At 35.8% G+C, this 12,232-nt stretch overlaps 1 protein-coding gene across 4 annotated transcripts in view; it reads right to left on the bottom strand.

The window, feature by feature from the left end:
- Window positions 1-12,232, bottom strand: part of LRBA (LPS responsive beige-like anchor protein) — a 365,003-nt gene that overhangs the window by 104,814 nt on the left and 247,957 nt on the right. The gene's annotated exons all lie outside the window — the stretch shown is intronic.

Genomic DNA, 12,232 nt, shown 5'->3' with positions numbered 1-12,232 from the left:
TTTAACCAATACTATTATTCTTTGTTCAGTGCTTACCTAGAATATAAACACCATGGGATTCATTTTAAAGTAGGAAACATAATATTTTGCTATCTATAGCTGTGCATTTCCTCAGCAGACTTTTGTGTAAATGTTATGAAAAAACGTGAGTATAGGTCACACAAATCACTGAGAAACCCAAAAGTGAATTTAGCATTTCCACATGTAAAATGTTGTAAGAGTTCTAAAATATCTTTGGATACATATGCAAAATATGTATACAATACAATTTTGTTACAGATTGAGCACAGTGTTTTTATGTTATTAATGCAAATTATGTTCATCTGTGCAGACAATGGGTGCATTCAAATATAAGCAAAGAATAAACATTAAACAATACTTCCTTCTCTCTCTTCTTCGAGAATAAATATACTTCAGAATAGGTGAGGAAAACTAAAAGTCCTTGAACAAAAGTATCAGTAATCTAGTCTTTAATTCTAGCAGAGTTCAAGTGAGAAACTCTGCTATTGAGATTATGATTGTTCAAATAACCGCTTCTTTGCAGCTCACGTGAAATTTGGCATACAAGCTTCAAAGTATTTTCTCTTCTAAAACAGATTAGATCTTTGAATGACCTAAAATCTAATCTTACATTTTTTTACTTAGAGCAGCTTTCACATTGCAGGAGGATAAAGTAAAACATCTTAGGTTAATTACTATTTTTGCAGTTCACTAATTTGAAATATAACCCTTTAAAAGAAGTTGTTCCTGTATAAAAGGATTTTTATCTGATTTAGCAAATTTATTCCAGGGAGGTATGAAACTGACTCCAAGAAGTCTCTTTGTTACAAGAACATTTTAGAATCTCCATCTGTACTGATTTTCCCTAAAGGCTCAGATATGCTTGAGAGAGAAAAAGAAGAAAGAAAGTCATTGGTAGACAAATTATACAAATTAAACATAGGAACAGTGTTGTGCTGTATGGTTCTGTAGCATTTTATGTATTCTCTTTATCTGCCTCTATTATTACTCTCCAAATGAGTATAGCCCAAATCAATAGTTATAGAATTACATTCCTTGAATATAAAGCTAAACCCAATTAGAATTGATTCCATTCTCTTTTCAAAAAATAAAAAAAAGGTATAATGCAGAGATCTATATAGCCAGAATCCACAGTATTGATTTTAGCTGTTATTGTTACAGTTGGTTTCTGAAGCCTGCAACAGGACAACCAGCAAGACATGTCACATTTATTTGCAAGCAAATAAAAAAAAGTCCCCAAATGAAAAAAGCTTAGGGGAAAAAAAGAGAGAAAAAAAGAACTGTGGAGCTGTGCACTGACAATGATACACTATCAGCTTACTCAGAGAAGTTACAGTGGGAATACACACATTGAATTATACATTACACGAATGCACTGATTTATTGTGGTAATAACATCCACCTCATTAAAAGATTCTGCTTTGCTGCAGTTGGAGGGCTACATATTGTTTACTGCTATAAATTAATGGCACTGCACAGAAGACTGTAGAGCCCTTCTAACAATAGATCTGTAATGACAGTGCTGTATATCACAGCTTCCCCAGCAGCTTCATAATAAAATGGAGACAATGTATTGGGCTAATACATTCTACCAGGCAGGCCCATATTTTTCTGACAACTGCTTCTAAGGATGAGGTGATTCTACTGCGTTACACTGCACTGGGCACAGTTAACTACAGAATAAAGAAAAAAATCCCAGAAATTAATTGAAATTTCTCCATTATTTCATATCGCAAAATTAACAGGGAATCATGATTTCATACTGTATTCTTTCCCCTGTGGGTAAATGCCAAGGGGAAAAGAGGAACTCTAAACTAAGCTGTGCTAGCTGTAGCTGTGAGACCACAAATTTACACTGCTCATCATGGTTTCCCTATAGCTACAGACCTCTAAGGAAGAACGAGCTGGAAAGCTTTCATATCCCGAAAATCCGGAACATATTTTATTTGTAGAACCTCTTTTCCCATAGGAAAAATCAGATATTAGTTCACCAATAAAAAAATGTTTATTTAGATGAAGAGGGAAAAATTTAAAGTAGAGAGAGAGAAATTCCAGTGAGCAAAAACAGTAGATGAGATTACAAGAGTAAAAATGAAGAAAAAAATCACTTACGGCTGCAAAGTTTTCAAATCATATTGAAAAATGAATCATGTGTATGGTTTTCAAGTCAGTGCTCATTCAAAAAGAGTGGGGCAAGAATTGGGGTAAGTTATTTTCTGTTTTCACTTTTTCCAAGGCATGATCACCTGTTCTTTGGCCAAAGTGGTTGATGTAACAACATGTGTTACAATTATGAAAATTACAAGCCATCCCTAAAAAAAACCAAAACACCAGAGCAACTCATTTGATATTATTTTTTCAAGTACTCTCAAATATAGGAATACCTCAAAATAAATAAATTCACATTTTTACCAAGAACTGCATATAGTAAATCTCAGTCTTTGGACCAAGCTTGCTTGCTTCCTTTGAAACATAACAAAGAAAAATGGTTTGCTGAAAAATAACTGAGAAAACACACTGACTCTTATTATCTACTGCTGTCAAATATGTCCAGACACTGTGGTGTACAGTTTTATTTGTTACTTCTTACTCTTGCTCTGTGCCAGACATTGGAACACTGACCCATCTTGCCTCTGCTTCCAGAAGAGGCCCTGTTGCACTCAACAGAAAAAAGCAGAATCACTGCTCCCCTACAGAAGGCAGAATTGCTCCTGGACTCTACCACTCCTGCTCAAGAATACATAAATTTTGGAAAACTGGTAATGATTTTAAATAAACAGATTGAAGTCTTATAAAGAAAGAATTATTTATAGTCCTACATTTAAAGGTAAGAGGTGCTTTTTATTCCTATCTAATGAGCTTTCATATTTTAAATAGTGTTGCTCCAAATATTTCACAACTTCAGTATGAAAAAAAAGGAAAGAAATTAAATTTTTAAAATAGAGGGGGAAAAAAGAAAAAGTGCTTTTCCCTGTGATTTCTTACACCGTTTTCTTACCCACATACAAGCAGGTATTTGTATTTCTGTGAATACAATTGTCTATTACTGAATCATGTTTGGTAGCATCCTTGCCAAGTATGATGTTTGTTTCCCATACATCTTATTTTCAAGATGACTATCTGGTTTTCATTACTGATATTTTTCATACTGGGCCTAAAGGACCAGGGAGACCCTTAGGTCATCTCATCTAGCCTTGAGTTTGCGTGACAAGAGGTTAAATGCCTTTGCATTGCATGATTTTGAGTCCAAATATTTACACTTGATTACAGCACGAGCTGTATTTGGCCAAGCTGCTTTCCAGAAAGGCATCTGACTCCTGAGTATGTGGACAATCTTCTACTTTTCCTGGAAGCTTTTTCTTCTGATAATTCTTACCCTTATTCTAAAAATTGTATGCATTTCAGTTTGTTATGCATTTACTGGTGTGTTATCCCAGAGATCTTACTAAGCTTCCCTCTGACACAGCACAGAGTTTCTACTTACCCAGTTTATTCTGAATTAAAAGATACTTACAGACTATAATTAGACTTTTAATAAACATAACAAGTGGAGCTCTGCAGGTGTTCCATTTCAAGGCATTCCTTCTACCATTAAGATTTCTCTGCTTGCCCACTTATCAATGTACTCTAACATTCAGGAAACTGAAATGCATTCAGTGTTTCAGTGTTGGTTTTCTCCATAAATTTGCCAACTTCTGGAAACTCTGCTGCTCAACTCAAACCTTGTTTAGTTACTTTATGTATCATTAACACAAAATTGACTGAATTAGCCAATATTTGTATTATTGTCAGTAGGATGTCTTGATCACTGAGTAACACTTCTTTTTCCCAAACAGAGACACAAAGACAAGATGCAAGGGTTTAACTAAACCCAAACTTTATTCACGTAGGTCAGCTGGGAAATATCTGGGAATAAATTCATATGGTGTAGATCATTACTCTCTCATCTGTCATTTTTGGATTTGAGAACAGCCAAAAAATGCTATCCCCCCCTCTCAGTCTATTCTCACTGACTGCTAGGTCTCACCATTCTTCCTCTCAGAAAACTGGCTATGTTTTTTTTAAAAATTAAGTCCCATCTTCTTTAGAGGGCATCTTACCTTCAATGCATATCTAACTCAAATTCATTAAAGAATCACATCCCAAAGAAAACAACAAACAATTATCTGCTGAACTGTTTGAGCTGCCCTCATTGATCAACCAAAGTGTCCTTGAGCCATAAGATTTTAAAAATTGAAACGATTTATCAAGGAGAAAAACACTCCTTACCAATTCCTTCATAAAAAAAACCACTGGTTTTACAGCAGATGCCCCCCAAAACCTATATCAAAGACTAGGTTAGGAGGGAGATATATGAATTTGGATAAATCAAAATATATCTTATCCTCAGAGGTGGAACTTGACAGAACCTTTTTATTCTTCCTCGGTAAGCATTTCAGTGATAAACAATAATTCTTAATTTATGTGCTATTTTTTATTATTAATTGTGAATCATATTTTAGTCACTTAAGAAGCTGCTACTAGAATTTCATGTGCTTTGTTAGTGAAATAAGGAATACAATAGTTGAACAGTTTTTGTATACACAATGTTGAAACTGCTGAAATTATATTCATAACTGAAATTATGAATACTGCCCATTTTGATATAAACACATCATCACATTCTGCTTTAAAAACTTTAAAATACTCCAATTTCTATTCTCATGATTCTCATAAAGGGCTGGAGTAAAAGCAAAAAATGGTCATGTGCATGCAAATGAGAAGTATTTGTACATATGGTTTATATTTCAGATGTTCTTAAGAGCATGCATATTCCTTTGAGACAGCAAAACAGTCAGGAAAAACTGATCTAAAGATGGAATGTCTGAACATGTCAATATAAATAATACTTAATGGTTCAAAAGACAGAAGATTCCCAAAGTTCAGAGTTAAAAAATATGGGTCATAAGCTAAGGTTAAGCAAAAAAATGAAAAAAATCCCTCTTACACAATATTACTGATGTTTCAGCAATATGGCAGTGACAGGATATGCCTCAGGTCACCTAAAACCTTGGAGGAATTTGAATTTAAAAGAAAACTCTCCATGCTGTCACATTACCAACAGTACTATCAAATGCTATTACAACCACCTGTGGTAGATTGCAGAACAGTGCACTGCTGAACTGCACACTAATTAAGAACACACTAATGAAGCACAGTGAGGTTTAGTAAGTTCTTCAGCACAACTGGATGTGTCACACACTGTGTACCTGAGGTATTGCTGCACCCTAATACTGCTGGGAAGCCAAAGTGGAGACAGTTGTTGTATGTTGGGTATTTCCAAGAGGTCAGGGAGAAAGGAAGCTGCACATCCCTGGGAATCATGAGGGAAATCCAGCTGTTTGCAGACAGTCAGGAGGGTATGGCCTTACTTAGAAAATAACCCTGCCAGTTAAAAGCAAACATTTCCATGCACTCTCCATGACTTAACCTGTCTAGTGAAAGAAAACCCTGCACCATTATTCCCTTGCTTAAAAAACAAACAAACAAACAATACTCTTATAGATTTTGAGAAACAGGATTAAGTGAGATGCCACAGGCTTGAGTCATAGCAGGAGGTGAAAACATTCTGTTTGCCTTCTTTTCACACACCATGTTCCTCTGCCAACACATCACACAAGCCACAGAAAACAGCAGCCATTGTACCTAACACCAGATCCACTTAAGACAATCAAAACCAAAACCAATTATTTTTGTTTGTACTAAGAGCACAGAACCTCAAGCCAAAAGCTGATACAAACTCTCATTTTTTGCAGGTTTCTGTCAGGACACACAAAACACATATTATTCTGTATCATATGTAAGCACCAAGCCCAAGAAAAGGAACAGCAAAAGGGTAGAAAAGGGTACCTAGGAATGCATAAGGAGCTTTTTAATGTAATCTGTACTGTTTCATAAAACTATTCCAACTAGATTCTATCAATCCTGAGTACAAACAGGCAGCTAAGAGCCCATCAATGTATCTTGCTTCACACATGCATTGCTTTGCTCCTAAGGTGAATTCATCCATCATCTTATTCCTTGTTTCATAAGATCTCCTGATTAGTCAGCCATCACCTTCAACATCATCAAACAGATGAGCATTGTCAGAAAGTTTTATCAGCTCCCTTTTCACACTCTTTTTCAGATTAGCATCTATGCTGAACAGTGTGAAGTACCAAACAAACTTTTGGAACGTCAGTGACCGCCCCACTTTGAAAATGAACCTGCTGTTTCTGATTCAGAGGCAGCTTCAAGTGACTGGTTGGATATGATACCTGAATTATTTTAAACTATTTAACTTGTTAAACTATTCACCTCAAGCTCTTAAGATCATACCACCTTTTCTTAGTAATTTTATTGTACTGATTTCCCTTATTTGATCCACATTTTTATTTGTTGATGTTTGAGTTTTAGAAAGATCATCTGATGCCCATATCAAAGTCCACAGCCTGAAAACTACTTTTAATTCCCTTAAACAATTATCATTATTTTACCATTATCTCATTTTCTGCCCACTATTTTTAAACCTAGATTGTTGTTAGACCCCAAGAGGCTTCCTGCTCCTAGGAGTTAGACCACCTGTTTTAGACAGCTCAATTTAGGTGAGGTAAATCCCATATTCATTTCCCACATGAATGCAATTTGTAAATTAGTCACCATTGTGCTTGTTCAGAAATCTGAGTTACACAGATGTCCATAATCTGCTGAGTTTAAATATATGAATATAAAAAGGAAGAGAGACCATACCAAGAGAGTAACACACACTTTGCATTAGGAAGACAGAAAACACACATTCAGAATGTCTATGGCCCAAGACATGTGTGTGAAATTATTTTATTTTGATTTCTAGTAGATTCTATGACCAGACATGTGGCCCATGGTTTCTTGTGATCATTTAAAAGGTCATGAACCTTCCTCAGTTCATTTCCAGTTGGAAGATGACATATGTCCAGGCACCTAAAACTGAAACAAGAGCAAGATGGACAACAACAGCAGATACAAACTTAGAATGTCATTTTGAACTTCCATGAGTAACTCTGAGCTATGTTTTTTTGTATATTTGAGTATTTCTGCATTCCAAACAATACTCCTCGAGGCAAAGCAAGATTAAGATTATTTGGTTTATTAATAAAATTATTCTTTCTGATCCTGCAAACTTGGCTTTTGCCCCAATACCTAAATAAATGTTTAAAAAAATTTAAAAGTTTACTCGAATATATCTTTCTAAGTGATCCTAGAAACTGATATATGTATCTGAAGTAGAAATAATATGCTTCCTGTAACTGTAGAAAAGAAACCTCTGGTGGGAAGAGAAGAGAACATGGAAGAGAAAGTAAGAATGGCAAAAGAATGGCAACAAGCTGCATTCTATCACCCACTTATAATATTCTTTAGAGGAGATGGTATGACACAGAGAATAACCAACTAAAGACAAGAAAACCCCCAAAGGTGATGCTATAAAAGAATGGATATGACACTGTTATAGAGCAACATAAATTACCTTTTTTTTATTATTTTTTTTAATTGCTCTGCACTAAGACTAGGATTTCAGGAAGTATGTTTTGATAAATCATGTCAGAGATACACTTGGGCCAAGTACCAGCCTCAGCAGGCCTCCATAGGAGCTGTGCAGAAACCAAACACTATGGAAATCACATTTTTGTTAGAAAACACATGGAAATCACATGTTTATTATAAAAAAGGCCCTGAGATAGATGGTGCATGAAGCTCAAATCAACATATCAACTCAAATCTCCATCCTTAAAGTGAAACAAGAAATTGGCACTAAAATCCAAACAATCGAGTGTCTCTAAGGATCATGTCTAAGTCGGCCTTAACAACCCAATAGCTACTTAATTTAAACAAATCATCCTTCCTCGCAGCTGGGTCCCTGCGGTTTTCCCGAAAGTCTCGGGGTGTCCCTGTCCGTGGTGCTGAACCCCAGGCTCGCTCCAGGAGGGTCCCTGACCGTGGTGCTGCAGACACGGGCTGGGGACAGAGGGACAGAGGGACAGAGGGACAGAGGGCTGTGGCACATCAGCCACACACCCATGGGGCCCTTTGCAGCTTTGTCTCCCAATTTTGGCAGGTGTGCTTCCGGAAATGACACAACACATCAGCTCAGCTGTCAGAAAGGATAACCAACCCATTTTATTGCTCATCCATGACAGCCTCTGTCTGAGGGTCACTGGCATTCCAGAGTTTCACAAAATCACTCTTCCCCATTTAGAACTGGGAGGAAATGATGTTATTAAGTAAAAAAATTTCAAGGGAATATAACAAACTACTCAACACTTTAGTTTGTACTGTTTCTAATTACAAAACATATTATCAAATCTAAACAAAGAAAGCCCATAATAGTCCTAAAGTTCTAGCACTGTCATGGGATGTAAACTTAATAATCTTGCACAGCTTCCTTCAAAGATGGTCTTTACAATTCTCTTGCCTCCTTCCCTTTTCAGCTCTCTGTGTATGCAAGGAAACCAGATCAGGCAAAGAGGCTCTTCATTCTCCCAGCTAGATTTTGCTCTTTTATGGCTCCTAAATGGAACCAACACAAGAAAGGTTCTGCTCAGAGTGCTTCCTGCTTGTATGCTCCCCTTCTCCTGAAAGCTTCTCCCAACGTGGTTATGTCAAATGTTTAGGTCTGTCAACCCATATTTTAGAGAGGATGAAGTGCTCTCTCCTCCAAGAAGCAACTTGTGCTTCACACAAAAAGCATGACACCTTGTCTAAAAATGGGGAGGATGTGATATATATGCTTTATACTAAAAATATCAAAATTCATACTATAAAAAGAAAAATGAAAAATGAAAAATGTCTGTCCTTTTCAGGTATCACTGATATCCTCGGTATCATTCAGGCTGGCCTTAATACCTCTATCACTGCTTCTTGAGATATCCAAAATTCTAGAAAATTTAATGGACCTTCTCATAGGTACCACAGATCCCCATACAAATTTTGAAATATTTTGTTCCCTGTAATGTCCTGTTTTAAGCAGGGAAGCACTCTGAAAGGAAAAATATTTGTACCTTCCTTCTGAAGTTATCCTGTCTGACTTTGGAATATTTTGCAACTAGTATCTTTTGTCACAGGTACAGATGACAAATTTCCTTCCTGAAATATCAGTGACAAGGCAGCCAGGACAGGCACTGAGCCCAGCAGCACCAAGCCTCAAAAGTTTTAGTGCCTATATTCCAGATGTGATTGTCTATCAAACTAAGTGCAATTGCACCCACTCTTGTTATTTCTCACACTGCTCCTCTCATCCTCCTTTTATGTCTAATTTTTGGACATTAGAAGGACACTGAGTCCTGGTGAGTTCAACAGTTTTAACTGCACTCATTTTGTGTGTATTCAGCATGAGCTGTATAAAATGTAATTTACATTTCCCACATGAAAGCACTTGATTCATAGAGTATCTGTACAGGTTTGAATGTCTCTCTAAACAAAAAGATTATTTTATAAATTTGCAGGTTCACATCAAAAGGTTCACATCAAACAACTTCTTAGTTTCTATCTCTTTGCCAAGAGGCAATAACTAAGCAAATTTCATGCCCATCTCAGTCTGCTTCCACACAAGGGAAAATATGAAGCACAAGTTTAATGTGCAGTGCATTTGTGCTCCTGAAATGGGCACCTTGCAACAGAATTCAGGCTGGCATGCTGAAGAACACACAACAGTGAAGTTTACATCAGAACAACAAAACCACTCTTAATTTTTCATAGTAAAAAAATCTATTACTTCTCTTCTGTCAAGGTGTGTTTTGTATTAGTGGCTCCCACATACCAATTAAACACCTCACTTCACTGAAGGTGAGACCTATTTGTTGCTTTTGTACACTTGACTGGAAAAGAAGTCATTATACACATAACAGCCTCCATAAAACTGATGATGATTTAGCAAATATTGCATGGAATAGATAAAAATATGAATAAAATATTATTATGTACACATGTAGCTATAGTGTGGAGAAAAGAAGATTTAAGAGTAGCATAAATTTCTTCTTCCAGTAGTGTCAGTTTATGATCTTGTACAAATGCTGTGCCTTACAAAAGCAAAATCATCAACAGCTCCTTGCATACAGCAAGGTCTTGTAACAAACTTTTGAGAGTATAAAATTATGCCTGCATATCTCAGTATTTGCCATGTATTTTTACTTCTGTTTTCTTTCCTTATCCAAGTTCAGAAATACAATGCCATTTATTGCTTCCACTGAATAAGGAAAAGAATGTGCTTATGAATAACATAAGCAATGCAGAAAAAGCCTCATGTTCTGGTGGGAAACTGTGCCTGTTGTAAAAATAAAATATATACCACTATAAATATAATATGTAATACTCATTCCAAACCATAGTCACCTCTTAAGGAATAAACACTTGAGCCAAAGCAGGGTAACAGACTGGCAGTGCACTCCTGGCATTTGTCAGGAGCGTTCGTCAGGCTGACAGCAATATTAACCACAATCCATTTCAGTTGCTTTGGTTTATCATTGTGTGACTGATGGTCAAAACAGTGCCAGAGAAGCTGCTTAAATAAAGTGTTGGTTTAACCTACACTCTGCAGTTCTTTAAATCTGTACTAACTGTGGAGTCCTGGCTGACACATTAAAAAAAGTTACTTAGATTTGACACTTAACTTGCAATTTCTAAATAATTTTTAAAAAGTAAATTCTTCATTGCCTTAGGAACCAAAAAAAAAAAAAAAAAGTAAAAATATTGACCTGACTTCTTTTCTGTCAGATCAAAATCAAAGTTTTCCTTTTCTTTACACAGTGGGAGCTCTAAACTGTGATGAGTTTCTGAGCACACATAAGGGAAGGAAATAAATGACTGTTAAAACCATGTGGACATTTCACTGAAATATCTCTAAATATTTTTAAAACTTTTAGCAGTGCCAAAGCATAGACATGCTACAATACATAATTAGTGCCTATTTGGAAGCATTATCCCCAAGATAACAGTGCTACAATGAAAATATCACAATATACATGACATCCGCGAATTTTCACAGTAGAATATTAGCAAGGTCTTCCAGATACTTGTCACAATTTCATCATCTGACACAAAGTTTAACATTTAAACTACATGGAGTTGGCACTGCTAGAAATGCCAAAACAGTAACCAAAACTTGAATTGCTGTATTTGAAACAGGTATGGTATAAAGACTCTCATTGTGTGTGTGTGTCTACATACATATATATAAATATATATATACATATATATATATTTGTGCAATAATTCTGTGCTGCTTAAAGTTTTCTTTTAAAATAAATATATGTTTACCTTTCAAAGATTTGTTAAGATATAGAATATGTGCAGGTTCAACCATGAACACGGATCTGTGTCAGCCTGACATTCTAAGAAACCTCAGAGTTCATTACTTACTCAAATTATGTAACACTACTAGGAGATATTACAACAACCACAGTAATCAGATTTGGATTACCTCAGAATCTGTGATTTGGACTTAAAACCATCATTCCTTTATGTACATATACAAAAGGTAAGGTACAGTCTTCAAATATATATATATATATATATATATATATACTGAAATATATATATATATATACATTTGTTGACTATACAGTACTTTTTTTAAGATTAAAATACTAAATCAGTAATAAAACCTTTTTGGGAGATTTTCACAGACCTGTGTTTAGTTTAATCAGTGTCAAACTGAAAGCAAGAACTTTTAAAGCTGCCATATGTCCACAGGGATTTTTTTAGTAGCAAATGACCAATTTATATGAGACTTTAAAGGAAAAAAAAGCTGTAATTAAAATACTCTCCTTACCTCTTCTCCTAATTAGCTATATTGATCCACATGCCTACCATTTCCCATAAAAGCTACCTTGAGGAAGAAGATCCTGCTTGCTGATCAGTGCACCCAGTCTTTGTAGAGAAAATGAGAGATACTTCTACTTTGGAAAATGAAATAGTCCTTTCTGGGAAAGCATTGCAAGAGAACAATCACATTCTATAAACAGGCTGCATATCGAGTCTGCAAATGGTGGGGGACTGTTGAAAAAACCCACAAGGCTACTCTGCCAGAAAGGAATTGTTTGGAAAAGTTGTTCAAACCTGCCAATATCTGCCTGACAAAGGACAGCAGCATTACTCCAGCATACCTGAAGGGGTACACAGAGGAAGTGATAAAACAGTTTCTACTCATTGGAATATGGGC

The sequence above is a fragment of the Catharus ustulatus genome, chromosome 5, assembly GCF_009819885.2.
Source record: "Catharus ustulatus isolate bCatUst1 chromosome 5, bCatUst1.pri.v2, whole genome shotgun sequence".
Taxonomy (NCBI): domain Eukaryota; kingdom Metazoa; phylum Chordata; class Aves; order Passeriformes; family Turdidae; genus Catharus; species Catharus ustulatus.
Note: the sequence above shows the minus strand (reverse complement) of the source record. Positions and strands in the feature narration are given on the sequence as shown.